The sequence below is a fragment of the Nuphar pumila genome, chromosome 6 (genome assembly GCF_984573655.1).
Source record: "Nuphar pumila chromosome 6, dmNupPumi1.hap1.1, whole genome shotgun sequence".
Lineage (NCBI taxonomy): Eukaryota > Viridiplantae > Streptophyta > Magnoliopsida > Nymphaeales > Nymphaeaceae > Nuphar > Nuphar pumila.
The window spans coordinates 110,589,322-110,615,248 of NC_143254.1; the positions used below are offsets into that span (position 1 = coordinate 110,589,322).

The 25,927-nt window shown below is 37.4% G+C and overlaps 1 pseudogene; it reads right to left on the minus strand.

Annotated features, from left to right (window-relative positions):
- Window positions 1–4,514: 4,514 nt before the first annotated feature.
- On the minus strand, window positions 4,515–25,566 carry LOC149835697 (cytokinin dehydrogenase 3-like; annotated as a pseudogene).
- Between the last annotated feature and the right edge of the window lie 361 nt (window positions 25,567–25,927).

The following is a 25,927-nucleotide window of genomic DNA, read 5'->3' on the forward strand; positions in this document are numbered from 1 at the left end:
CTGCATTCATCTTATGTTAAACTTAACAGGTTTAATGTTAGATTAACCCTATATATTATAATATATATGTATATATATTATCAGTGTACCTACTCTCTTAGAATTTCAAATTTCTTAAACTTTTTTTTTTAAAAACCCTGTAGCTATGATCTATAAGCATTATTTAATAGAAAACAAGTTTTGAATATTAATGTGATTATAGCATACATTGTATGTTTTTTTAAGACCTTTAAAAATCAACACCTCACAATGTATCAAAATTTTATGAATTAAAGAATCTTATTTTTATTTCCAAAAAACATGATCCAAAGCATGATTCCCTATCAAATAAACTATGTGGAGTACATCTTTTAATTGAGAAGATACAACCTACAACCATAATTTTTAGCATGTGGGAGTATAGGTAACCCAGGAATACCGTAGCAATAGTCTCTCTCTCTCTCTCTCTCTCTCTCTCTCTCTCTATATATATATATATATATATATATATATATATATATATGACAACAGAGAGGCAACAATAAAAGCCGCAGTTACGCCGGACCAAAAGCCCGTATGCAGAATGAACAATGTCATCATTCAAATGGTAATTAGCTATGGAAAATTTGTCAAATCTTATGAAGTTGCTTGCGTTAGATACAATGATTTGATAGAATTCTAAATTAAAGGCATGAACCCAGTGAGCTTCTCACACAGGCCAATTCAAAATCAACATGTACAGTACAAGTTGTTCCTATTGTAGTTTTTTAGGCCATACGTGGGGGCCACATCTCCTGTGAGCGACCCCACCATGTGGGGGGCCCAGATTAGCACTTGATTTGGAGCCAAACGAATTTGTATGAATGGACTAATTTGTGGCAAGCATCAATTCCTATTGAATTATTACCAGTTATACAACCATATACTATTAGGATTCGAACTTGCAACGTTCCATGACACCTGCTCTAACTGCTCCTGCCAGAGAAACGGAGCCCCCCGTTGGTAATCCCTATTGAGTTTTGATATCACTAACTGTCAAATGACAAACTAATTATATTAGAAAAAGTGTTGATTACGATAGCGCAAAAAAAAAAAAAAAACTTTCTGAACTCAAGCAAAAGCTAAGCTTTCAAAGTCTGCAGAAGCTTCCAGTAATTAGGGTACATGATGTGGTATGAAGAAAAAAAACACATAATACTTATATTTCACATGCTGAGGGCCTTCAATGAAATATGCTGAGGGCCTCAACTTTTCTTGAGCTGCCTCTGATGGGCAGTCAAGGTTTCGATTCTCATGGGTGTTGTTTCTCTCAAAGCCAAATGGCACAATGGTGTTTTCCATTCAAATCTTTGGGCATTGTCATGGTCCTCTTCATGTTATTGCTTCTTTTATGGCCATTGTGCCTTGTCAACTTAGCGTCTGACCACTGTTGTGGGTGTGGGCCCCATTCCATACTTTTGTTTTTAACACCTTTTCCATCCTTGTTCTTTGTTGGTGGCGTATAAAGGCAACGTATGTATGTATCCACAGAGAAGAGAAGAACAAAGGGTTCACAGTTCCCTCTCATTTATTCACCTGGTTTTGCAGGAGCCCAGAGATGTTATTTCTTTCATTTCAAGAATATTTTGAGTTATATGGTACCAATATATTCATCCTACTAACATCTTAATTAAAAAAAAAAATCTATATGACTCTTGGGGTAAGTTTGGTTGCTTGTGGGGGTGTTGAGTAAATGAGATTCACTGTCTAAATCTCATATGATCTAACCAAACTTACCCCTGTAAGTGCCCCCCTGGAGTAAAAGAATGGTGCGGAGGAGTAGGATTTTATGGTCACATCAATAGATTGGATCTGGCTGCCGTCTCTTCCACCAATAGAATACGCACATCATAAAAGTGGAGGTTGCTGATGCCAGGTGGCAGCCCCCCCCCATTGGTTGAAAGTGAGGAGGAAAATTCACATGGGGACGCAGCCCAAAATAGTGCCATTCTTTGTCATTCTCCTCTCTCTCTCTCTCTCTCTCTCTCTCTCTCTCCAACTCTATTGATTGCAACCTAAATGTTGTGCAAGCTTGGCAGTCACAGAGAACGATCTTTCAGCTTTTCCTTGTTAAATGTGGATAAATTTTTAAAAGAAAGATATCAATGCCATTAGAGGCTTACATCATAGTAGGGTTGTCATGTACAGCAATGTTGCTGAAACCGGTTCACTTTTCAAAAAAAAAATTATAAAATTGGGTCGGGCATTTTTTTTAATCCATTCATCTCAAAGTTGATCTTTTTATTTAATTTTATTTTTACAAACACTTCGTTTAAAAAATATGTTAGTGAATCAGTTCAAGAATGAACCGGTCCCATTCCAACCAATTCTGCTGATTCTTGAAGGAGCCGAATCGCCCCCCATATTGTTTCGGAAAATGACGGGTTTGATCGATCTAAGCCAGCCAATTCAGATCGATTTTAACAACACTGAATAGAGCGTGCACAAACTTATTCATATTTCATTTTGATTTTAGATGCATTATTGAGAGAGAGTCTAAGCAAAAGTCTGATAGAGTCAAAGGGCTATAGTCAGAAAAAGTTAAAAGATCCAAAAGGTGTATATAGTACTCGAGAGATGTATCAATTCAATCTTACTGCTTTGTTGTAGGATTCTGCAAATTTTTTGATGTATATATTTCTCATTTTCAATAAAACCAACCCTTGACACATTAAGTTCTAAGCACCAATCCAAGGCTTCGATATGTGATATCATGGCCATAACATATATATATATATATATATATATATATATATATATATATATATATATATATATATATATATATATATATATATATATATATATATATATATTAAGCCGTCCTATAGTTTGAAGTGTTTTATGATAGATCTAAACCTAGCATCCGCGATTTAATGAGAATCGACTCTTGGATCATGTTTTTTTGACCAAAATATATATTTTTATGAGCCAAGAAAAATTAATGCCTTCGTAGCCATTGAATTTGGATAACCAAAAAAACATGCATACAAGTCGGATTCAAAATCTGGTTCCCACTAAACAAAACCTCTAGATCATATCTATGGTGTTAGAGGTGAGAAAAATAATACCAAAAACTATGATTTTTTAAGGGGCCTAACGGGACAAAACGAGCACATTACTCTCTCTCTATATATATATATAGATAGATATATATCTATCTATCTATATATATATATATATAGAGAGAGAGAGAGAGAGAGATCCTTGAAAGCATCCAAGTTAAGGGAGTTTTGGCCTAGACGGATGGTCAGGGTTCCATTCCTATGAGTGATGGACTCTCCTTGAGTAGGTAACTCTTAAGGACTCGTAAATTTTGAGAAACTTAATAAAAAGAGAGGAAGCTCACACTTTTCGTTGAGATAGTGTGTGAGATGAGGAGGTTGAATAGTTGACTAAGGTCATCCTGACCGAACCGCTCTAAATCGTGTATCTGTTTCTTGTTTGCTATTTTACAAGTTTAATGGTGAACCATGACAGAATCTTTTGCTTTGGTATATATGGTGGAAAAGCAAGAGATTCCAAGTTTATTTGGATAACAAGGAACAAAGGCAGGTACCTATCGAATTCAACTATCCAGGTCCTGAATTAGGTTTTAGGGCTCAGAAACACCGACATGTTCAACAGTGATTTACAAAACCAAGGCATTAGATGGTCTTTAGGACCATAAGAATTGGTCCCCTACTCAAACTCTAGAGGGTGTGCTTCCAAAACCATTACCAATTGTAATTATGATTACAAAGCTCATAATTCAAAGTTTAAAAATACTTGGTAATCTCTCTCTCTCTAGAGAGAGAGAGAGAGAAAACATTCACCATTCAAAGTTACCAAAATACATCCAACAGAATATTAGATGAGAGAGAAAGATCTTATTGGTGTGGTCTAATATGGCAGAAAAGAGAATGGGATACTAATAAGATTCAGGGGCCTGGCATCCAATAAAGGAGCCACAATAGGCTCCACCTATTTGGGTTTCAACCTTTTTGTAGTGCCTTCTCTTTTAGGTAAAACAAGGTCATTGCATGACTTGGCACAATGAGGTTGGGCCCATACCCAAAGTTGGGAATACGTGGAATCACTTTTTTTGGTCCCACCTTCAGAGTAACATGACAAATAGTGTATCCAGCTGCATTGTTCATTGTTATAAAATCACGCGTTGAGCAAAAAACAGCTTTCTTTCCTACACCTCGATGATGGAGGATGTGAGGATTTTAGTCATATTTCACTGCTCATGAAATTATATAACAATCTCTTATGTGGATTGATTATTTAATTTGAAGTATCACACCATCTACTCATGGTATGTAGCGCCTCAGATTTTTCCGACTTGAAAATCCATTGGATTTTTTAGTAAACTTTTTTTTTTTTTTTGAAAACCAAAGCGCAAGCGCGGAAGAAACAGAAAGGGGGAGAAACAACCGGAAAACCCTGGGCGGTCACTACAGGTGCGAAACGACATTTAAATGAAACAACTTTTATTAAATTCATTTATATCTTTACAATTGTACATATCAATCCCTTATGCAAAACCAACCCGCCAGGATCCAACAGGCGAGGTTCAGAAGTGTGGGTTCAGAGTCCGCTGCAGCACACCGAGCTCTATCGCACGCCTAAGTAAACCTGTATCCCCATAAAACGGGGTCAGTACTCTTTCGAGTTGGTGAGACAAACCAACACAATATGCCAAAAGTGTGGAAATCGAAAACAAGCTATACAAGGTAAACATAGCATGTTAACTTACAGCATTAGAGCAATTACAGCATGAACAAGTATAGAACAGTGATAACTACACATGGAGCAATACCGACAATTTCTAGGTATAACATGGTATGCATCACAAAACATAAAATACTAATGTAACAATATGAGGATCTGTAACTAGCATACATCAGTGTAAGTAGGCAAAGCATGAGTGACTAACTACGACTATTCATGTCACAACTTATATTGAATAGTGAGGTATGAATCACAGAACATAAAGTACTAACAATAGGCTATGCTAAGCAAGTGAATGTGTCATTGTGAACTGCACATAAGTACAAGTGAACGAATATGTGCATCATGTCATAGGCGAACGAACTATCCTATGATTATTCAAACATGTATGCTATGATGAGACAGTTAGAAGCATTTGTCATTTGAGACGTAAGTTATAACAGTGCCAAGGTATATAAACCATTCATCGCAACCATAAGCGAGCTCGTCTCGCTAATAACTCGCCAAGGAGTTCCAAGGTCGTGCAAGTCATGCACCACTGCAATATCCATAGGCTAAATCGCATGAGTCTCGCACAACTACAATATTCATAGACTAAATTGCATATGTCTCGCACGACTGCAATATCCATAGATTCACTAACATGAGTTAGCGATTGCATTCATTACGCGTGCCAGCTATGTACTAAAGTGTGCACCAACTACGCTAAGTAGCATCATCATGATACAATACATCAATCCACACACTTACATCGCATAAGTCAAAACACTTAATGCACTCGTTGGGATATTGGATCCCGCTCCAAACACAATTGCAGCCCTTTTTGGCTGCAGCTCGAAGGTCTGCTAACAAGGCTAAAAGTACAACGACAAGAATGGAAAATTACATATAAAGTTTGCTTTGGTTGACGAGCACAATCCATTTGCGATATGACGAGTCAAATCCATCACGTTGTTGGGGTATTGGACCCCGTGCCGTGAAGACATACATGCAGCCGCCTGAGCTGCAGTCTGAGTGCTAATGAGGCAAAACTACCTAAAACACCGTATAAGTGCTGCTGCCATGCGAGTCCAAAAAGGGCTCACTGGTCTGGACAACGGTCCAGACCCCAAACAACTGGACCATGGGGTCCGAAACAAATGGCAACAAGTTTGGAATTTGGTCCAGACTTGCTCCAGCTCAAGGGTCCACGAGCAACACCTGATCCAAGCTGGGTTCAGGTGCAACGGGCCAAGCACAAGTCTGGAACAGACTTGTGCTTGCGCCAAAGGGGCTAGGGAGCCCATGGCAAGTCTGGTCCAGACTTGCCCCACGCAAGACAAGCACGACACCTGAACCAAATTTGGTTCAGGTGCAGCGGCTAAGACAAGGGCCTGCTGCAGGCCCCGAGTTCACGCAAGAAGATCAAAGGCATGGTCTGGACAGAGGAGTCCAGACCTGCCATGGGTGCAGGATGCACCAAAATCGAGGTGGTGCAGGGCGCTACAACCTGCACCAGCCAAGAAAATCCAGCGCCTAAGGCGTCAGCGCTGGGCGCATGGTGCCACCGCACCCAGAACACCCGAGTGGCCTGAGCTCAAACAGAGCTGGTCTGAGCCTATGCTCAAACCCCAGAAAAAAACTAGCATCCAGTCTGAACCCTCTCGGTTCAGACTGGCAAACCGCGAGAATGAGAAGCAAGAATGGAGGGTTTGGGCTAAGGCGAGTCAACCGAAATGCACATAGCATCCAGAAAATTCTGGACGCCCAATCCGAAAGGGAGAAGGGGTAACAAGGAGGGCTCAGCCAGACCTACCCCAGTCTAGCAGCATCCGAACCCCAAGGGGCCGACCCAGCTGGGTATGGCATGATGGACAAAGAGGGATCGGTCATAAGGCTTCCCAGCCAACCGAATACGTCTTGGTAGAACACCCTGGTTGACACAAAACAATCCGACAAACAAGCAGGGAAACGGGAAAAACCGAGGTGCATGCAATGGAAACATCAAGGTATAATGCATGCAAGTAGTTATGTAAAATCCACCTTTCGAAATGAACCTACTCTTACCTTACACAGCGAAAATGCATGTAAACATGGTGAGTCGAAAGCTATAATCAAAGTACATACAAGCTGGCTCAAGGGAAAATCGACAAAATGGAAAACCCACAAAGCTCTCAAGTGAAAACTCCCGTCTATGCGAAAAACCAATGCATTAAGATATGCTTAATCGAATAACTACTCTCTTGCATGTATATAATAGAAACCCACGAAATGCAAGAACATATCAACTCATTCATTCGAGATCCACCATTGGAATAGAGAGGAAGGTATCTCACCTTCGCGGCTTTACAATGGAGAGGAAGGAGATGAAGGTGCTGCCACGATTTGGAGTCTCCCCACCACACACACACACGTCTAGGGGAAGAAGAAGAAGGGGAGAAGAGCAAGGGAGGAGAGAGAGGCTCCTCTACAAAAATCGCCCAAGGGTTTCTCTCTCTCTCTTGTTTGAACCCTTAAGTATATAGGGTTTATACATTGGACGGTTAGGATTGATTGAAGCAAGATGGAGGGCTGGAATGCTCCACGCCCTTCCCCTAGAGACCCACGCCCAATGCATGTTGAGCATTCAAAATAATTTCAAAAGAGTTTCAATAATGCCATTGTAAAGGGTTTCAAAAGGACTTTACAACTTGTAAAATTTACTTGGACTGCCACTCAACCCAACCAATCAGATTTAGCTATTTGAAATAGTTTGAAACAATTACAAAAATGTCACGGGGCGCCAACCCCATGGTCTACTTTATTGGAAAAAGAATGCTTTTCATGATGAGCTTCAAGGCTCATCATGAGTTTCAAAAGAAGAAAGTGGTCAATCGTGGCCTATATTTCAAAATCCATGAAATTCTTCACAAAAGTACCACCCAGCTGGTCAAACATTGACCAGTTGGTCAAACATAGACAAAATCGCCCCCCTAGAGGGGCACCCAAAGGTTTTGGGTCCTCTAGGTGACCCGGATCCAAGATCCAAAATTGCCAATTTATAAGTTTCAAAACAATACTTATTTAATGCCTTAAAATATCAAATAAATTCCGATAAATCGTTTAGTGCTCTACTAAACCTAAATTACTATGAAATGCCTGAAGCCTTATAAGGAAATTCTCATCCAATTGCAAGAATTAAGCGTATCACGATTCAGGTTCAAACTTGGGTCAAGACTCGTAATTCGCATGCACTGACAAGGTTTTTACGTCGTATGAGTCCCAAATTCGAGGACAACCCATAAAAATATAATATAATTTAACCCTTAAGTTCTTAGAGGCCAATTCGTCCGGAATTAGACACTTCTTACTTGCACAATATATTTATGCGATTTTCAGGTCGCGCATACAAGGCAAAAATACAAATCATAGTCAAATCACATTAAATCACGTGCTACACCTCACAAGTACACACATACATACATTCCAACTCAAATCAAACATTAAAGCACTCAAAAATTCGCGTGTCTTACATGGTATATTCCTCATTATGTTGATGAAATTATTCAAAAACCCGATTTAGGTGCTTAAAACTTCAAACCAAAATGTCTTGGCTAAAATGATAAACTTCGAGAAAAAACCAAAAAGGGGATAGAAGCAAGCAATCCTCAACTATTTAAAAGATGACTAGCCGAAAGGGGATTTCCCAATTCCCTTGGCATAGCAAAAAGAAAAGAACAAAAAAAGATAATTATTTTCTTGAAGTGAAAAGACGTGTTTGTGTTTATATCAAGGTCCAGACCCGTGATCATGCATCCTTTCATTAATGGCACCTATGTTATTATTCTTTGTTTTAAAAGAGTATTTTAGTACCCTAAATTTGTATTAGTAACAGCATATAATGACAAGGTTAGTAGCAGCTGATTCCTGTACTGGGAATCAGGGTTTCTTTGCAGCTCCTCTCTTTCTTTGTTCTTCATCCTCCACGCATGATAAAACTCTAGTTTTATAAAATCTAACATGGTATTAGAGTCACACTAGAGCTGGATCCGGGATTGCTTCCAAAAGGTATGTCTAGAAAGATCGTTCAGTCTCCCAAGTCAGAAAATTGATTTTCAATATTTTTTTCTGCTTCTTAACCTTGGTCAGACCAATATCTTTTTGCATCTCAATCTTGATCAGACCTAATCAAAATCAGATCTAATCATGTTTTCTTTAAACAACTCTGTCTCGCCACTTAATTCTCAATAAAAAATTTTGCATCATCTTCTTGATCAGATCTGATCAGAATAAGATCTTATCACGTTTTCGTGTCATTCATAGATTTTATGTCAATTCTATCTCACCTCTTAATTCATAATTTTTTTTGCATCATCTTCTTGATTAGACCTGATCAGATTTGATCACGTTTCTCTGGTATTTATAGATTCTAAGTTGCCTTCTTAATTCTCAATCTGGTTCTAAATCATCTTGTTTATCAGAATTAGATAGGGTCACATAATCGGTTGCCTATCAGCCACGTCAATCTTTTCTTGCTCAGATCTGATCAGATTCAGATCTAGCTCCATTTTCCTTTTGACACTTTCATTCAAATCACTTGATCGTATTTAATCAGAAAGATCGGATTTGGGTTTTTTCATTTTTTTTTAATGTCTATTGTTCTTCACATAGCCTGATATACTCTATTCTGCAAAAAAAAAAAACAAATTTTCAAAAAAAATGTAAGAGGCTGCAAGAATTTTTTTGAGGTTGAAAGTTGCCTTTCGATATACTGATTCTTTTAACTATTGTCAGGATGTGTATTGGACATATTCTTCTTATTGTGAAACATGGATTCATTTTCTTCTCAGTCTGGTCTTTCTTCAAGCTTTCTTAGTCAACTCATGTCTGAAAAATTAAACAATTCCAATTTCCTGACTTAGAAGAGGCAGATCATTCCTTTCATTAGGAGTCAGGATCTTTCTGGACATCTGGATGGATCTGTTCCAATCCCTCTAGAGTTTATATCACGAGAAGAAAAGGACAATAAATGAGCATCTACCACAATATATGTTAGAAATCCAGAATTCGTAACTTGGATGAAAAGAGACCAGGCGCTAGTTGTTTATATTACCTCTGTGTTGTCACAAGAAGTGCTTGTGGCAATTCCAGATGACTGTACAACCATGCAACTTTGAGACAGACTAGTTTTGCAGATACTTACAGAACATCGGCTCTATGCCAAATTTTTAAAGTGTATATTTTGGTTGGAGCAAGTGCCCTTCTTTGGTCATATCGTATCCAAAGATGAAATTATGGTAGACCCTGTAAAGATTGAAGCAGTCACCAATTAGTCTAAACCCAAGAATCCTATAAAGATTTGTAGTTTTTTTTGTTTGGCTTGGTATTACCAGCAACTCGCTGAAGGATTTTTTATATTGGTAGCTTCAATTACCAAACTCATTGGGAAATATATAGTTTTAGTGGAGTGACAAGTGTGAGCAGAGTTTTGAGGAGATAAAGAAGTGTTTGAACACTACTTCAATTTTGGTCTTACCTTCTAGAACTTGGGGCTTCACTATTTACAGTAATGTTTTACATGAGGGAATGAGTTGTGTTCTGATGCATCATGACAAAGTGATAGCTTATGCATCTCGATAACTGAAAACACATAAAGCTAATTATCCAACGCATGACTTGAAGCTAGCAACAATTTTATTCGCCCTTAAGATATGAAGATAATATCTATACGACAAGCGGATCGAAGTATTTACTGACCATCAAAGCCTCGAGTACCTGTTTTCATAGAGAGATTTGAACTTGAGTTAGAGGAGATGACTTGAATTTATAAAAGATTATGACTTTGAATTGAAATATCACCTGAGGAAGGCGAATGTAGTTGCTGATGCTCTTAGCAGAAAGTTAGGAGCATTGGCCAGACTCGCAGATTAAGATTTATTTTTCTCAGTAGCTCATCAGAAAGTATAAGCATGGTGCTTACCAAATCGATTATTGTTTGTGCAAACTTCATTGAATTCAGAATTATGGGATCATATTAAAGAAAAACAACCCATTGACCCAAAGTTAGCCAAAGTTAGAGATTGAATTTCTGAGAGTGAGGAGTCAGACTTCAAGGTAGACAATCAGAGTGTTCTCATATTCCATCAGAAAGTGTGCATTCCTAAGGATGATCAACTCAAGAATCAATTATTAGACAAGGCACACCACTCAAGATATGTCATCCACTCAAGTGGTATCAAAATGTATTGAGACCTGAAGGATACATTTTGGTGAAGCGGAATGAAGAGAGACATTTCTAAGTTTATAAGCAATTGTTTGGAGTGTCAGCAAGTAAAGATTGAGCACAAGTGACCTGGAGACTACTATAACGACTTCCCATACCTGAGTGAAAATAAGCGGATATTTTTATGAACTTTGTCTCAGGGCTTACAAAGACCAGAAATAGGATGAATTCAGTATGAGTGATTGTGGATAGGCTAACTAAGTCAACTCACTTCTTAGCTTGTAAGACGATTCACACTTGTGACCAATTAACCAAACTCTTCACCAGAGAGATAGTCATAGTATATGGAGTACTCAATTTGATCATTTTGGAAAGGGACTCGAAGTTTGTTTCACAATTTTGGCAGAGTTTTCAAGATGCAATGGGGACACAGTTAAAAATTAGCACGACATTCCATCCTTAGACAAACAAACATTCAAAATGAACCATTCAGACCCTGAAAGACATATTATGAGCATATACTTTAAAGTATATTGACTTATGCAATGGCGTCCTGCCTTTGATGGGGTTTGCCTACAATAATAGCCTTCAGGCAAGCATAGAGATGACACCCTTTGAGGTATTGTATGATCGACGGTACTGAACACTCTTGTGTTGGGATAAGGTCAGAGAGAAAAGATTGTTAGAGTTTAAATTGGTGCAGTGTATGGCAAACCAAGTTAGATTTATTCGAGAGTGTCTATTGGTAGCGCAAAGTCGACAGAAAAGTTATGCGGACTAGAGACGTCATGAGTTAGAAGTTGAGCAAGGTGATCATATGTTCTTGAATATATTTTTCTTTAAGAGAGTGATGTATTTTGGTCAAAAGAAAAAATTGAGTCCAAGATATATTGGAGTCTTTGAGATACTAGTGAGAGTTGGTCAGACAACATACCGATTGGTTTTGTCACCTTTTTTGTCCAGAATTCATAACATATTTCTTGTCTCTATATTGCTGAAGTATGTGTCTGATCCCTCCTACATATTAGATGAAGTCGTGTCAGTGTTAAAAATCTAAAATGACTTGAGCATGAGTGAGAAACCCATAAAATTTTTAAAAACAAACGAGCAGAAGTTGTGAAACAAAGATATATCACTGATATTTGTCAAATGGATTCATCAAATAAGAATGAGGCCATATAGGAGCGTGAATCAGACATTCATGCACAATTTCCATAATTGTTTACAGGTAAGATTTGAGATGAATCTTCTTTTAAGGGGGATAGAATTGTTAAACCCACCTAACGATGTCAGGTGGGGAAGGTAAGTTAAAAAAAAGTATGAAAAGAGGAGTTCTGAATGAATGAGAAAGACGGTTCTCCAACCATCTCCCTACTCATTGCAAAAAGGGGGTGAGGATAAATCTCACCCCCGTGATCGTCAGGTGGGGGGTGAGGTTATCCTCACCCACTGTGAGGACTCTATAAAAGTCCTTAGGGTATGTCGTGTTGCCCCACTGAACCGAGAGAGAGGATTGCAGAGAGTGGGAGAGAGAGAGAGAGGGAGGTTGTCACCGACGACCACTGCAGGTAACAACCTCCTCACCCCTATTGTTTTCTTCTTCCTTTTTCTGTTTTCCTTAAAAGGCTGACAACCATTACTGTCAGTGAGTTCAAGGAGAGATAGCCGACAACCATGGTTGTCGGCATCGTAATAAAAAGGGAGAGAGAGAGAGAGAGAGAGAGAGAAGAGGAGGAAGCCAACAACCTCAACCCTTGATGGAATGAGTTGGCAGAGTCGACTCGGTCTGGGGGTAAACCAGACCGAGTTAGGTTTGTTAGGACTCAGAGGAGTCGATCTAGGTGAGAACCAGACAGAAACGAAAAAAAAGAGGGTCTCAGCCGACCGAACCGATTCAGACTAAACCAGACTGTCTCGGTCTGACCAAACAAATCTAGGTGTGAACCTAGACTGGGTCGGGTCTGAGTAAGACCGATTTGGTCCAATCCAAACCGAGTCTGATCAATGAGTCTTGAACTCGACTCGGTCAATCGAACAGATTCTGATTGAACAGGACTGAGTCGGATCTGATAGGGTCTGAGTTTCCTGTTTGGGTCTAGATTGAACTAGACTCAATTGGGTCTGAGTCCAATTTAATCCAGTTGACTTAGACCGATCCAAGTTGAACTAGATCCAGACAAAACTGAGTAGCAGATCCAGACAGAACTGGGTCTGGATCTAGTCTGGAGCTGAATGGATCAATCATGGATTCAGATTAGAACTAGATCTAGCTCCAGCTTGAAACTATCTGAATCAAATTTGCATCCAAAATGTAACTAGATCTGGATCCAATTCATAGCTTGATGGATCAATTCTAGATCTAGATCAGAACTAGGTCTGGATCCAATCTGATAGTTCTGGATCTAGATCATAACTGGATCTAAACCTAGTTTATAATTTATTATGGATCTAGTTTGAAACTGAACTTGATCCAACTCAGTCTGTTCCTGACTGAGACATAATTAAAGTAGTCTAGTTTGTCCCTGATTGAGACAGAACTGAACTGAGTTGAAACAATTGGGTCCATTATGGATTTTTGAAAATTCAATTGACTTTGAACCTAAACCCAGTTGGGTCTGAACTATGTTTAGTAAACCTAGTATTCTAAACTTAGACTAAACTTATTTTGACCTAGGATGAGTTAGGTCAAATTACAGAGTTGAAATAACTAAATTACTTTTGTGTGTACCCAATATCCAATTAAGTAAAATGGGTATAACTTCGCACTCTAAACTCAAAATTGAGTCAGGTTTGGTGTGTTGGATTTGTATCACAGAGAAGAATCTTTTTGTCCTATGGTTATGACCAAACCAAAAGCACACAAATCGATATTTGACAGAGGGGGGTATTTTGATAATTTTGTCAAAATATAAATAATGTTTGTATATTAAAATGAACATGCTTATGTGATAATCAAATTTTATTGTTAGAGCTACTTGAGACTCGATTGCAACTATGGTGCATCATTCACATTCAAGGTAAGGGATATTATAAGTAACCTTACATGTGAATAAATCACATGGTATTGCATGTTATAGTTGTTTGTTGTATGTTAGCATATTTAGAAATATATTTCTTGAGTGTGAACATGATATGCATAGAATGACCATGATTGAGTTAATTGTAATTAGATGAATGTATGCATATGCCAGTTGTGATATGTCATGCATGCCATAAAGAAATATTAACCTTTAACAATATATCTATGTTATACTCTTTGAATAACAAATTATGATTAGCCTTAAGTCTCTTGAGTTTAGACATGTTGTCTGAATTTAATTTGAAATTAGCATGCTTAACCACTTAAATCCTGAAAGTGGTGACTTGTGAAAAGGGCTACCTGGTTCACGATCAGAGTACAACCACCATGGAGAGTGGGTCGTTGGTGATTTAACGATCTAGAGACTCTACCTCGTTCCATGCTTAATATGATATAAAGTATGAATCTTAGTATGATTTTGAGATTAAGAATGAGACCTATCGTGCTTATTTCATGATGGCACTCATGGGAGAATAAGAGAAACACGAGCTTGAGAGTAAGGTTTAAGGTAATGAAATTAAGATATGACTTAGAGTTTATATTCACACAATATCTGAGACTCTAAACAACTATAGATGGTTGGGAGTCATTTACAGTAAGGATGTAGCATGAATAATGTTGAGTTTGAGCCTGACCTCCTGGCTAGCTACCGGTGGGATCCTCCTTGTTGTTTCACTGCAGTGCTTGGTGACCCAGAGATCACTAAGAGTGTATGGTTAATAGTTTAACCAATAATATAGAATTAGGGTGTTCTACATGGGTTGCTATGCTCGTAGATGATTATAACCAGTATAGCCGACCTAGTGTTATAGTCTGTTGTGAGAGAGTGTTAGATTGAGAGAGTTAACAGAAAAAATATAAATATACAAACCTTGTGTGGTGTATCAAAGACTAAACCCAGATTAGGGGCTTAGAGCCCAATACAGTTGTAAGTTAAAGTCATTTATTGCTTATAAATATTTTTTACTTAGTTATAGACTCACCTCCTAAATAATTATAACTGTAGGTTTGAGGTTGACTAGCGGAGGCAAGACGTTATCAACTACTTTGATTGTACAATAGAGATATTTGTTAGTTTTATTGCTTGTCATTAAACATCCATGTAATCTTCATTTTTGTATGTTATGAATGATGAACCTTGTTAACGAATTTGATGTTTATTAAAAAAAAATCCTGAATCGAGGAGTTATAAATAGGTTTTAACATAACGTCATCTATCAATGTTGGTTAGTAGCCTTCCAAATAATTGTGTGACAAATATGACAAACTCGTAACCAACTAATATTTGATGCTTCCAATAAACCCAGGTCTCAAATTGCATATCACTATTTTAAATAAATTAGGAACTATATTACGCAAACTAGTCGTAATTGTAGTCATCATATTAATGATAAGTGTATGAATGCATAGAGATCAAATGCCCCTCCTTCATTGTGGCTTAAATTGAATATCTATAGCATTTATGATCTACTTTTTAATTTGCGGCAATTTTGTTTTACAATAAGAGACTCTTCAGGAGCTTACTTGGTAGTTGGCTGGTATAATGAGTGCCACCATGTTTCCTATCAAGAATGGGATTGTTGGCATCAGAATTTTGCAGTATGTTGATAGAACTAGTAGATTGATTAATGAATCCTCAATAAGCAACATGGTGGCCATCCTAAATAGTCAACTTAAAGGATGCGAACGTACAAATCTGATCCTTTAAGCACTTCTCCATACTCTCTTCCAATTTCAAAGTATTTGAATTGTCAAAGCTCCAAAATTTTGCAATTGGGTGGCAAGGGACTTGGTCTGGTTAGCAGTTTTAAGACCCTTATAGATTTCAAAGGATAAACCCTTCGATTGGTATCCGAGCAGTTTGGAACTGTGATCTATTGTACATTTTATCTTGTTCACTGATCGGTAGGGCATCTGCCTAACCCTAGCTTACCTATAAAAAAAAACTTTAAGAATGGTGGAAATTTAAGATTGCATTTACTCACTAGTTCATGGTACATTTTTTTTTTAAGAGAAGAGAAGAAGGATTAATATTACTAAAGATCAACAACAATGATATAGTTAATACAAGTTTGAGAATGGTGGAAATTTAAGATTGTGTACCCACTAGTTCATGCTACATATTTTTTAAGAGAATAAAAGAAGCATTAGTATTACTAAAGATCAACAACAATGATATAGTTAATACAAGTTTGCCCTTAAAACATATAGGATACCGATTTATCTGTGAGTAAAGTATATAAGCTGATTTTCATCATTTTTATTTTATTTTTTAAAATCTGACCATACAGATGTGTTTGACACAATTGAATTAGTGGGGACTGACTTTTGGATTTTAACAAGTAAACAGATGTTTTTAAGATTATATATATGTGCTACAAAGGAATTCAAGATTTTATTTTGGTTTGTTTTCTTGGTACAAACCAATATGCAAAGGTTAAAATGACTTTTATTTTATCAGTTTTTTTTCAACGGTACTGCCATTTGTACGCCTGCAATTGTACTAGTGATAGTAATTGTCTTATCTTGTAGAAACAAAAGATTTTGTGTTTTACATGGTACATAGAATATTAATAGCAATCAATTCACAACCTTATCTCTTTAAAGTTTCTTAATATGTTGGTGGAAATCGAATTCTTCTCTTTGAAAAAAGAGGGGAGTACAAACAAAGTACCTGGTTGTCAATCTTAACAAAGACTTGTCACTATAACATGTTTAATATAGAGATTTTGAAGAGGAGGACAAGGGATGAACCATCCTCTTATATATATATATATATATATATATATATATATATATATATATATATATATATGAAAAACTGAAATATGTAAACTAGCAAAATAAGTAAACTAGTCTGAATTAAAAAAATTATAAGGTTTTTTAAAAATATAACCCTACAATGCATTTGTCATGGTACATTTGCTTGGAATCGACTATTAGATCATCATAATCAAATAAAAAAATATGATCTTGTACGCTTAAATATTTACAAAAAATTTGAGCTATTAATTTTCAAGCCTTAAAAGATCATTTTTATACATTGTAATTGAATGTTCTAAAAGTTTGTTTGTATAAAACCAAACATCTAAATCACATCAGTATGATAAAATTTCAGAAAACATATAAAGAAACCTATGAAAACCTTGATGCATACAAGTTTACATATTTCAGTTCACCATATATATATATATATATATATATATATATATATATATATATATATATATATATATATATATATATATATATATATATAGTCACTAGAATATGAGAACTCTTGTCCAAACCACGGATTTCATGGATTTTTGTTTATGTCCTCATGAATATAACCATCCAGATGTGATCTACATGCTTGATTTTATAAGAACCCACAATTGAATCAATCAATTTTAATGAATAAATGTGATTTTTAAGGCTTTAAAATCAATGGCTCATAATCTTTATAAATATTCAATCATTCAAAAATCACATTTTTCCATCTAATATACATGATCCAATGTTTGATTCCTAGCAAATTCACCATGCCAAGCACATCCACATAGTTGGATTTGCAAAAAAAAAGTGTTGGTAATACCCATATTTCTAGTTCTCATATTTCAATTCTCATATCTAGTTTATATATATATATATATATATATATATATATATATATATATATATATATCATTGTTTATTCTCATTCCCCATTTTCTATGATTTTTAATGGTCCTAATATATATATATATATATATATATATATATATATATATATAGGAAAGAGAGAGATTAAGAGTGGGGACTGTGCTGCCCTTTTTTTAGTGAAGTCATGTTAGGACCTTCCAAAAAATCATAGTTTTAAGTGTTTTATATTAGATATCAACCATTAGATGTATGTATCATTGTTTATTCAAGAGAAAACAACCTTTTGATTAAGTATCTTTATGCTTAGATGTGTATTTTAAAGAGGTAAAAATAATGTGGTAGATATTTTACTAAAATTCGATGTCACATTTTTACTTCAAGCCAATTTGAAACAAAACTTGCTTTTTAATCTAACAGATAATAAAACTATAATTTTTTAGAGCAGCATATATATATATATATATAGAAAGAGAAAGAGAAAGAGAGAGAGAGAGAGAGAGAGAGAGACGAAAGAAATTCAACATTACCACTCATGAAGATCAACAAAATGTTGAACCCATGAACTGAACAAGAGCAAAGTCAAAACAAATAAAGAAAGCCGAAGAGAAAAAGAACATCAGATAGATAAAATGGGCTCACGTCGAAGCTGCTTGCCCAAATTGCGGCAAAAGAGAGGTAGCGTCAGCAAGAGGGAGCGGAAGATCACTAAGATGCATACGCAAGATCACATAAACATCTACCAAGATTTTATGCACCAGTTTTTGGATGTTAACCGGAATTTGACGAAAATGAGCATAGTTTCATGCCATCCAAACAAACCACCAAGAAGTAAGCAACCACGTTCACCAGATGAACCTCCACCTCGTGTTGCGCCTAATACAAACTGGGCCCAAGATCAGATCTAGGGCAAAAGACTCCTCCTTAACAAGCACTTCTGGATGCCTCCAGGTTCTGCTAAAGAGTTCCGCAAATATTGGGCAAGACCAGAACAAGTGAAACGGAGATTCTTTTGCAGCTTGACAAAGCACGCACCAACTCAGGAGCTGAATGCCCCACTTCTTTAAATTATTGTGGGTATGGATCCTATCGTGCAAAATTAACCATGCTAGGACTCGAGAATGGGGAGAAGAACCCTTCACCCAAAGCACATCCTCGGACAACCAATCAGCCTTCGGGGGGAGCAACGATCTATAGACTTTTTTGGTGAGGAACTCTCGCTTGGCGCCAGCGCCCACTGCAACCACTGATCAAAATTTCTGGAGTCCTCAAAATGGTCTCTAAAGCAGGCTAAAGCCCTCAACCACGATTTACGCAAGTGCGAGAGTGCCAAATCCCAGGTTCCCAGACAAACCGAGATAAGAGCAGGAGCCCCATATTTAGCAAGAAGCAAACGAGCACAAGGGTTATCCGGTTGGTAGGCCAACCAACATTGTTTGGCGACAAGAACAATGCTCCACAGCCTGGGCGCAGGAATGCCTAAACCAACCATACGTCGAGGTAAGATCACCGAACGCTAACCAATCAAGTGACGCTTACCCTTGAGTTGACACCCAGACCATAAAAAACCTGCCAGCAAGCGCGTCAGCTGCTTCTCTACTCCCACAGGCATCACAAACATAGACATGAAAAATTCTGAAATAGTTGAAAGAACATGTCTGACTAAGGTTAGACAACCGGCAATGGAGAGATAAGACGTCTGCCACGAAAGCAATTTGCGCTTCACTTTTTGAAGCGTCAGAGCCCAAGCAGCAGAAGATAGGTACTTCACTTGTAACAGCGAGCCCAGGTGCATAATAGGCATGTCAGAAATAGTGTAATTAAAAATTCTCTTTTCAGCTGCAGGCATATTGGCAAGAACATTGAACATGGTAATAGAGAATTTGGTCTCATTTAGAGAAAGCCCAGATAGGGAGAGAAAGAATTGAATAATAAGCTTGAACCTAAGCATCTGCTGAACATTTGCACGACCAAAAATGATCATATCATCAGCATAAGTAAGAATATGGCCCGAAAAGTCTGAAACCTGCAAAGGATCAATGAAACACGATACCGCAGCCTGCTTAAGCAAGACCACAAGACCCTCAGCAACAACATTGAACAATAAAGGCGAGAGGGAGCACCATTGCCGCAAACCCCGCCCCATCTTGAACCGGTCTCCTCTAACACCATTGATATTTAATATGGCCTGAGCATTTGAGACCAGCTCCCGCACCCAACCAGAAAAATGATGACCAATACCAAAATTTGCTAACATTTGAAATAGGAATGGCTAATGCACAAAGTCAAAAGCTGTATGAAAGTCTAATTTAAGGATAAAGGAAGGTTGACCGCTATGTTGCAAGGAATGAACAACCTCGGACGCCATGATGAACGAGTGTTGGACCATCTTATTACGGATAAAGGCGAACTGAGAGTCTGAAAAAATCTGGTTAGCCACCGATTTCAACCTATTCGCCAAAACCTTGACAAACATCCGATAGAGAGCACTCATAACTGAGATTGGGCAGAATCGTGAAATATCAGTGGCCTCATCCTCTTTCGGAATAAGCGAATTAATAGCAACATGAAAATGATAAGGCAGTCTGGAGTTACGAGAGAGAGAGAGAAATTAGAATATATTTACTATGAATCGATATTTTCATAGGTGTTTTTGCCAATCTAACCCTGCAAATGCATTCGGCATGCTCCATTTGTTAGGAATCGATTGTTGGATCATCGTAATAGGATCAAGAAATGTGATTTTTTATGCTTAAATATTTATGAAAATTCTAAGTCATTCATTTTCAACCCTTAAAAGATCTTTTTTATACACCATAATTGGATGATGCAAGAGTCTATTTCTATAAAACCAAGCTTCAAGATTACTTTCGTGCAGTGAAATTTTTGAAAAAAGGAAATAAACCTATGAAAATCTTGATTCATACCAGTAAGGTAAACGTATTCAGGTTATATATATATATATATATATATATATATATATATATATATATATATATATATATATATATATATATATATATATATATATATATATAAAGAATGAGATAGAGTGAGAGAGGGATGTCTGAATTTTGTCTTATCTGACCTGATTGGGTAGATGAGCATAGGGCCTTCAAAGGTGCTGGGTGAGATGTTGTGGAGCAGGAGGTCCTTGAAGCCGGAGATGGAAGATGGAGGCACAAACATGTTGAGCCACGGGTGTGGGGCGTCCCATAACCCCCTGCCCCTCAGATTCTCCTCCTCCATCCTCACTCCGTTGAGGAAATCGAAGTAGGAGACCTCCACGCTGCATGCAAGGGAAGGGTTGTGGCTCAGAAGACTCAACACCTCTGCCTCTTTTGCCTGCAGGCCCACCACACAAATGTTGTCAGAATCGGTTTTCCAAAAAAGCCTTAATGGGTCCGAGTCGAGTTGTTTTGAATTGGTCTATTTAAAAAGGTAATTTCTTTAATTAAAAAACTCAGAATATGATTTTGATCAAACGTTGGATTGTGTTATTTCGATCCAAAAATATGATTTTTTTGAATCATGCAATTTTAGTGGATTGTGGACCCTTAATTTTTTAGGCCCTTAAAAAACCTACTTATGTGTCACAATTATATGATTCAAAACTCATTTCCGGCTAAACAAACATTGTAGATCAGATCCATAAGATTTAATTTACAAAAAGAATAAAAAAACTGATGATTTCTAACTCAAATAGTTCCATATAATTTGGTCCCTTGAATAGTAATAACCAAAATTGGAATCATCTCACCTAATGAACTCTTTGCTGTACTAAACGACGACCAAGATGTACATAAAGATTATTTTTATAATTTAAAGAGTGGTTATTTAGAGGTAAAGAATTGACCAACTTAACCATGCCGCACATTTTCTTCCTTGGGGACTACAAGATGACAAAATAATCATGTAAAAAATAAAACACTATTAAGAAACTGCTGCAAAAAATGCGGTTTTCTCTAAATTCTAATAATCTGGGAATAGAAGTTGTATAGGAAAAAAAAATCCTCCCCAGAATACATGTTCAGTGAGGGAGTAAACTACATATGTCCATGCGGCAACTCGTGTGTTAATGACAGAAATGTATGGTTTCTCATCTTCCTATGCAAACTCAGAGGATCATTTTTTTCCTGGCCTTTCAAATGGTAACAATCGTGCTTCTACCATGCTGTAATAGTCTACCAATGAAATTATCTTGGTGAAATAGACATAAAAAAAAGAGGTGGTTAACCCTCTTCTAATGAGCGTAAAAAAAAGAAAAGAAAAGAAAAAAACAAGGACGGTCATCCTAAATTCTTCTCTTTACTCTGTTTTTCTTCTTTGTTGTTCGGATTAGATTTTCATATGCGTTAATCTCCAATTACACTTCTAGCGAAAACTGGGGAATTTTTAAAATGGGGAACGTTAAACTTCTGAATATTGGGTATCCGAGATTGAACCAAATCGAATACTTTATGAAATGGGTAGAGTTGCGGAGAGAGTCGCTGCAGAAATGGCTGCACACAAAATGCCTATGCCAACTAAATTCGTTATTGGGGAACAAGGATATCAGAGCAAAGGTATATTTATGAATGATGAAAAATATAATTTCCAAATAGTGGTTTACTTAAAAAAAATTGGGATTAACCAAACTCATGTTGCATGAAACTTAGTTTTCATTCCGTTCAATATAATGATTTGCGTATATTTTCCTTAAATCTTCATTTTTTTAACCAACTTCGAAATGAAATGACTACCTTTTGGACATTGGATGCACTCTTGTGGTGGCAGTAAAACAGCAAAGTCAATGCATTAGTAGATATCCGAGCTGTCTCCGTAAAGGCTTGGGAGCAAATCCAAATCATAAGGGAAAGCAACAAAGGAGCTCAACAGAGACTGCTGGTTCAAAACCATAAATCCTTCCACGTAGTCCACCATCTCCTCCATTTCAGTCACCAACAGCTCCTGGTCTCTTGTGAACTTCTCAAAATCATCATAAAACACTCTCACCCATTTCACCTAAAGCCCACCAAAATAATCCTATTAACCAACAAGCTAGAGAGACAAGGAGAGACAGTAAAATGAAGATTATTGTTACCTTATGAGGAGCCTCTTCAAGTAATATCCTAGCTCTTGTGATGATACCAAACTGGCCTAAACCACCCAAAACTGCATAAAAAAAGCTCTGAGTTATGGGTGTCAGAGCGAGTCACAAGCTCCCCTTTGCCTGTTTAAAACAAACATGCTGTTAATTTTCACCATTTACCTTGAGAAAAGAAAAAGAAAAGGAAAAGAAAGTATAACAGAGCTCCTTAATTTTTGCTGAATGGTAGGCTTTAGCTTTACCTGTGACTACATCCAACTGAAGAACATTGGTGACTTGAGGCCCATTTTTTAAGGTCTGACCACTGATACCACCATTGGACAGAGTCCCACCAACGGTGAGATAGAGGTAATCTGTCCAAGACCTTGGGGCCAGCCCCACCTTAAGGCACTCTCTCAAGAGATCAATCCATAGGGTACCCCCACTGGCATCTACAAAAGAACATCCACCATGTTCACTGCTTCTATGTATTTCAATACAGCTAGGCAGAGAGTCCATCTCTATCACAATGCCATTGAGGGCCTGAGCCTGCCCATTAATGGAGTGACCTGCCCCTCTAGCAGCCACAGTGACTCTACTGAAGGATGACTCATAAAGGAATTTCAATAGGAGGGAGATCTCCTTCGGGAACTTTGGTTTCAAGACTGCAGAAGGGGGGTTGAAATACATCCTTCCAAAATCAACAGAGGCAGTTGGGGTTGCCTGCATGAAGTTGGAGGCCCCAAAGTCCATAGGACTCTGGATGAATGTACAAGGAACACAAAGCAAAACGAGAAGGACCAGAACATTGATATGATTGAGCAAGAAGGAAACTCCGTTACCACCAACCAACAGAACTACAATTACAAAGGCTGAGCTTCCTTTTTCTAGAAACCAAGAGGCTCAAGATGTGTAGCTATGAGTCTTAACAAGTTGAAACAACAGAGCTGGATGAGGAAAGATGAGTGAGAAATTATACTAAATACTTTGAAGTCTCAAGTCCTAGACTATATTATGACCAATCTTTGAGTGGAAGATGGTACCAAGAAAAAAATATTAAATGGGTTTTCTTCTATGATGATTCATGTGAGGACTTCTATGAGAAAAGAGAAAGGAAAAGAAAGGTTAGGTACCTAGAAAATACAGGAAAGAAAGGTTGCCAACATAAAATAAAGATTAAAAGAAAACAGAGGAAATCAACATGGGTTTTTCCAAAGAATATCATAAAAAGTGGAAAAGTATACAAGAAAAGAAGTAAAACCCGAATGGGGTTCTCTGTATTTTAATCAGAAAATGAGGTTTCAATGGATCATAGTAAAGAGATATCTAAGAGCAATCTCCTTTTTATCAATAATGTAAAAGAAAAGTAGCACAAAAACCCTGTTCTCCCTTCAACCTACACTTTGCTTTCTTGAATTTTTCTTGTGTACACGTCAAACAAAAAGAGAGAACCCCAGTTATTTCTTTTTGATAACAGCGAGAAAACATCATTATGGTTTAGAAGTTCTGTTACAGGCTGAGAGGTGCCACATTCACTGTGGTTCTGTCTCCTGTTAACTTTGACCTTGCAGCAAGAGACGCACAATGGAAGAGAATCCAATTACTTGGATAGAGAAAAAGCAATGTTTTAGGAGGGTTTTGAGGGAAGAGAAGAGAAGGTGAAAGAGAGATGGCTCAGAGGAGTAAAAAGAGAACAGACAATTGGATGGTTGGAATTTTTGAGAGACAAGGAGGAAAACCACTGAAGAGGTCTGACTTCGTCTTTTTTACAGAGGACAGGATTGAGGTTATCAAATCCAATGGGTGCTGCTAACATACCCACATGAAGAACATGCATAGACTTTTACAATTTTGACCTCTTCCCCTCGCCCACCTGAGGCTTTCACCCGTACATGCCATTGCAAAGTAGGGACAGGAATGGGAAAACAAAAATTATATATATGGGTAATACATCTGTGCTAAATGAAACATGCTAAATGTGTTTTAAGGCTTTTCTGTTGTTGTTTTCGCGGTTCAGACCCCCATAAATGCTACATCAGGTTTTCTGAAAGCTATACGACATCCAACATCTGCATATATCCTCAGGAAACCTTGACCAGGCATTTGGATACAGGTCGCTTTTCTATTTTAGCCATTTTTAATAATTCGTCCAAGCAAAGTTTATTCCTTTTAAGTCATTTTAATAATTTGTCCAAGCAAACATGCACAAAAGCATTGAAATGGCACAGGACCTCTAATGCTTTGGATATCATAACTTTGTTCCCACTGTTGGATAATTAGTCAACTTTGCTGCTGAAAAAATAGTTCAAAATGAATCAATGCTTATAAAATGATAAATCTATATTAATCTACATGAATGCTGTGTTTAGTGAATGCACTGTCCAGTAAAAAGAAAATGTTGAAATTGGACTGTCGTATTCTTCTGTTGATAACAAAAGAAGCATACCAGTTAGTGCTGCCCTTCTCAGAATAGCTGCAAGAAGAGACGAGAAATCATGATTGAGCACTGTCATAATGATGGATAATAAATCAGGATACAAACACAAATACTGGCCTTATTGAATGTTACAACATACGCTGGTGCATTTATCATCCAGCTCGTCATGTCAGATCCTGCTCTTTCAAAGAAGCCAAGTTTACATTTTCTCGATCTCTTCTGAGGGTAATATATAAGGGAGTGAAGAACAGTGCGCACAATGCTGGAATAGCCATCATGGAAAGCAGTCCCCGTGACAATAATGCATATGCCTCTTTCGCTGATCCTGTACCGAGTTTTACAACCTTTGGATTGTGGCCATAAAGTTTCTCAGAGAGGATTCCAACAATGGGTGCTGCGAAAGCAGAGAAGGATCCTTCAAAAGCTTTGTCAAAGGCATACATCATAGTTCTGTGTTTGTGCACACATTTAACATGAAAAGTATCTCATCATGTAAACCACATTTTCTACCAAGTAAATTATATGGAATACATACCAACGGGGGCTCCGCTTGGCTGGTAGGAGCAGCTAGTGCACGTCACCTCGTGTTGGGACGTTGCTGGTTCAAAACCCAATGGCATAGTTGTATGACTGGTAGGGTCTGCCTAACCCCAGCTTGCCTTTAAAAAAAATTATATGGAATACATATGTGAAGCAAACGCACTTAAGACTCGTTTGGATGGCACCTAATAACCTGGTTTTGCGTGAAAACTCAGTTTAGAAGCCAAAACTACGTTTTACACTGTTTGGATGCCAAAAACTAGGTTT